General features: G+C 43.8%; 1 protein-coding gene across 2 annotated transcripts in view; it reads left to right on the plus strand.

Annotated features, from left to right (window-relative positions):
• Positions 1–5,000, plus strand: part of LOC143290869 (uncharacterized) — a 205,189-nt gene that overhangs the window by 140,252 nt on the left and 59,937 nt on the right. The gene's annotated exons all lie outside the window — the stretch shown is intronic.

A 5,000-nucleotide genomic window follows, 5' to 3' on the forward strand; every position in this document is an offset into this window, starting at 1 on the left:
ACGCTACGTTACGTTGTATTGTAATGTATCTTGTTGTTGTGTAATGTGTTCTATAGTGATATAATGTATTTAGTTATTTTGTAATGGGTTGTGATGTATTGTAACGTATTGTGTTGTGGTATGGTGTGTTTATCATAATCTATTGTGTTGCGCTGTGCTACATTGTATTGTGTTGTGTTGTAATGTGTTGTGCACGGTCAGTATGAGTGTGATGAGAGAACGACTGGTGTGCAGGATATGAGGGGAGTTCTATCGTTTACATTTTGTAGCTAAGGAGGTTGTTTCATTGTACACACTGTAGCTAAGGAAGCTCTGTCATTTACATACTGTAGCCAAGGAAGTTCTGTTATTTACATACTGTAGCCAAGGAAGCTCTATCGTTTACATTATATACTGTAGCCAAGGACGCTCGGTCATTTACATACTGTAGCCAAGGACGCTCGGTCATTTACATACTGTAGCCAAGGAAGCTCTGTCATTTACATACTGTAGCCAAGGAAGCTCTATCATTTATATACTGTAGCCAAGGAAGCTCTATCATTTACATACTGTAGCCAAGGAAGCTCTGTCATTTATATACTGTAGCCAAGGAAGCTATATCATTTACATACTGTAGCCAAGGAAGCTATATATACTGTAGCCAAGGAAGCTATATCATTTACATACTGTAGCCAAGGAAGCTATATATACTGTAGCCAAGGAAGCTCTATCATTTACATACTGTAGCCAAGGAAGCTATATATACTGTAGCCAAGGAAGCTATATCATTTACATACTGTAGCCAAGGAAGCTATATATACTGTAGCCAAGGAAGCTCTATCATTTACATACTGTAGCCAAGGAAGCTATATATACTGTAGCCAAGGAAGCTCTATCATTTACATACTGTAGCCAAGGACGCTCTATCATTTACATACTGTAGCCAAGGAAACTCTATCATTTACATACTGTAGCCAAGGAAGCTCTGTCATTTACATACTGTAGCCAAGGAAGCTCTGTCATTTACATACTGTAGCCAAGGACGCTCGGTCATTTACATACTGTAACCAAGGACGCTCGGTCATTTACATGCTGCATAATGCAGGCAGGTGTACACAAACACGTGCGACAGCATACAGGCCCATATAGACACTCACACATTCAAGAGAGGACGTGCATACACCTCATGTCCACATGTCTGTTTGTATCTCCCAAACAGAAGAGAGGGACACACACACACACACACACACACACACACACACACACACACACACACACACACACACAGAGTGAGTCTGAGTGGTTTATTGTTTAGGCCTTTCTGCCCTAACAACAGGGTTAAGGGGTTGGGGGGGGGGGGGACTTCCGTGTTCACATCCATTATAAAGAACAGCGTCAATAATATATGAAAAGCAAACAAAGGGTAGAAAAGAGAGAAAGGAGAGAGAGAGAGGGACACACACGCACGCACGCACGCACACACACACACACACACACACACACACACACACACACACACACAGAAGACAGACAGAGAAAGAGAGGACAGCGAGAAGGAGAAAAAGACAAAAAGACAGACGGGCAGATTGGTGTGTAACCATGCGTCATTAACTAAAGATAGTCTTGTTTCCATGGGTGAAGACTTTGGACAAGAACAGAGAAAGCGTAATGCATGTCTTCACATCTGCAAACAACAGTGACAATCTAAATGCTTTTGGGGCGCACATGATACTTCTTCGGTATGTACTGTTCTCTAAGATTTTTTGTATTCAGAGAGAGACACAGAGTAGAGATTAATTAACCAAACCCTCGAAACACTGACTAGCCCTTTAAAAAAAATTATTAAGAAAGGAAACCCTCACAGTCAGTACAGTACAGTAAACTACAGACTGCAAATATCCGCCGCCTAAGAAAGCACAAGAAGTAAACTCCTTGCCTTGCCTTGCTTTGCCTTGCCTTGCCTTGCCTTGCCTTGCCTTGCCTTGCCTTGCCTTGCCTTGCCTTGCCTTGTTGCCTTGCCTTGCCTTGCCTTGCCTTGCCTTGCCTTGCCTTGCCTTGCCTTGCCTTGCCTTGCCTTGCCTTGCCTTACCTTGCCTTGCCTTGCCTTGCTTTGCTTTGCCTTGCCTTGCCTTGCCTTGCTTTTGCCTTACCTTGCCTTGCCTTGCCTTGCCTTACCTTACCATGCCTTACCTTACCATGCCTTACCTTGCCTTGCCTTACCTTGCCTTGCCTTGCCTTGCCTTGCCATGCCTTACCTTACCATGCCTTACCTTACCATGCCTTACCTTGCCTTGCCTTGCCTTGCCTTGCCTTGCCCCTCCACCACGCATAAGGGAGCACAAGAAATAAACTTGCCTTGCAATACCTTGCCTTGCATTGCCTTGCCTTGTCTTGCCTTGCCCCCTCCGCCAGAGGTGACCAGCATTAATGGACCAGTGCCCTCAGCTACAAAGACAACAACATGAACAACTCGCTCTCTCTCTCCCTCTCTCTCTCTCTCTGTGCTGTTCTGTGATGGGGCAGACTCTCCACTCACACCACCGCATTGTTAAGATGGTGGGGGCTGTGTGTTGTCCGAGCACTTGAAAAGAAGAGTGGTTCTCCAGGGGAGGAACAAGGCTGAGGAGAGACAGAACTGCAGGAGACTTGACGAGAGAGCGCATGCTGGCACTGACTGTAAATCATGTTTGACATGACCACACACACACACACACACACACACACACACACAAAAAAAAAATTCTCCAAGGGACTGCGCGGCGGGAGGAAGGGTGGGGGTGGGGGGGGGGGGGTTGAGGGGGGGCAGTGGTGGGATTTAAGAGGGCCCTAGAGAATTGGATTGGGACTGAATTGATGAAACGGTAAACCGCAGCGACGACGGCTAATAAGCCTGTCAAACCCAACGCGACGTGCAAACTCTTTCGCGGCGGTGTATTGATTGATGTGGATACTTCTATAGCGCCTGTCCTCGGTCAGAGACCAAGCTCTAAGCGCTTTACATACTACGGGGGACATTTGCACCACAGGCTGCCTACCTGGGTAGAGCCGACTGACGGCTGCCAACTGGGCGCTCATCATTCGTTTCCTGTGTCATTCAGTCAGATTTCAGACGCACACACATACACACTCAGACAGACATGTAACATTTTACGTGTATGACCGTTTGTTGTTGTTTTTTTTTATTTACCCCGCCATGTAGGCAGCCATACTCCGTTTTCGGGGGTGTGCATGCTGGGTATATTCTTGTTTCCATAACCCACCGAACGCTGACATGGATTACAGGATCTTTAACGTGCGTATTTGATCTTCTGCGTGCGGATACACACGAAGGGGGTTCAGGCACTAGCAGGTCTGCACATATGTTGACCTGGGAGATCGGAAAAATCTCCACCCTTTACCCACCACGTGCACCGAGATTCGAACCCAGGACCCTCAGATCGAAAGTCCAGCGCTTTAACCATTCGGCTATTGTATTCATTTAGAGGACAACAAGCTGTCTCTTTAAGAAACATATGAGGTACAGTGAGAAGAACCCCTCGTTGTGAATGGCTGACAAAGCAAAGACACCGTGTTCTTATTGTCCGAGTTTCCTTGGTTGCCCGATGTAGATGATACAGCGACCTTAACTGCAGTATGTAAATGATGCAGCGTTCTTGACGACAATATGTAAATGATATAGTTACCAACTTATACTCTGATTCATTTATTCCATCTACAACCAAACTATGGAACAGTGTCCCTGATAACATAAAATGTAGTGATTCTTTAAGCCTGTTAAAAAGATATCTTTCCTCTAGTGACACAGCCGTCCCCCCACATTATTACATTGGTAACAGAGAAGAACAAATTCATCATTGTAGACTTCGCTTAAATATGAGTAATCTTAACCAAGATTTGTTTGATCGTCATCTTCGACTGGATACAAATTGTTCTTGTGGATATCCTGCAGAGACAGTTGAACACTTTCTTTTACACTGCCCAAATTACAACAATATAAGAGAGAATACAATTGCTACTCTCCCTGCAAATAGTACAAACTTAAATACGTTATTACGAGGTGACCGAGTTATTAGTTCCCTTGAGAATGAACACATATTCTTGACTGTACAAGACTTTATTGAACAATCAAAAAGATTCAAGTCTTAAAAGATTCACAATGAAATATTCTCTGCAGTTATAGTGAACAGTTATTTTGATGAATGGCCCCGGTTTCCCTCTGTAATCTCTCTCTCTCTCTCTCTCTCTCTCTCTCTCTCTCTCTCTCTCCTTCTCCCATTGCATTACTCCTTAGGTGATGTTCACTTTCCAGTGTGTTATTATTGTTGCTACTATGTTAGTATTATCATTAATATTTTCATTGTTGTTGTTGTCAGTGGTAGTTGCGGTAATAGTAGTTTGGGGTGGGTTTTTTTGGTGTTTTTGTTGTTGTTTTTTCTTGTTTAGTTTAGTTTTGTCTTGCACTTCAACCTTCTTTTCATTGTCAAATAATGTGTGTATTTTCGCCATTGTGTTTATGTATTGCTTGTTGCATATGAACGAGCACGATATAAGCTCATGCTTGTTGTTGCTCAAGTCTTATTAATTGAACGCTGTATTGTACCTTGTTTCTTGATATTAAAAATGTTTAAACCAAATGATATAGTTTCCTTCACAACATTATGCAAATGATACAGAGACTTTAACCACAGTATGTAAATTGTACAGTGTCCTTAGCTACAGCGAGTAAATGATACATCGACCTTTACTGCAGTATCTAAATGATACAGCGTCTTTGGCTAGAGTATGTAAATGATGGCAGCGATCTTAGCAGCAGTATGTAAATGACATGGCATCTTTGGCTAGAGTATGTAAATGATATAGTGACCATAGCTACAATATGTGGAGTGATGGCCTAGGGGTGACGCGTCCGCCCAGGAAGCGAGAGAATGTGAGCGCGCTGGTTCGAATCCCGGCACAGTCGCCAGTATTTTCTCCCCCTCCACAAGACTTTGAGTGGTGGTCTGGACGCTAGTCATTAGGAT

The sequence above is a fragment of the Babylonia areolata genome, chromosome 16 (genome assembly GCF_041734735.1).
Source record: "Babylonia areolata isolate BAREFJ2019XMU chromosome 16, ASM4173473v1, whole genome shotgun sequence".
NCBI classification, from domain to species: Eukaryota; Metazoa; Mollusca; class Gastropoda; order Neogastropoda; family Buccinidae; genus Babylonia; species Babylonia areolata.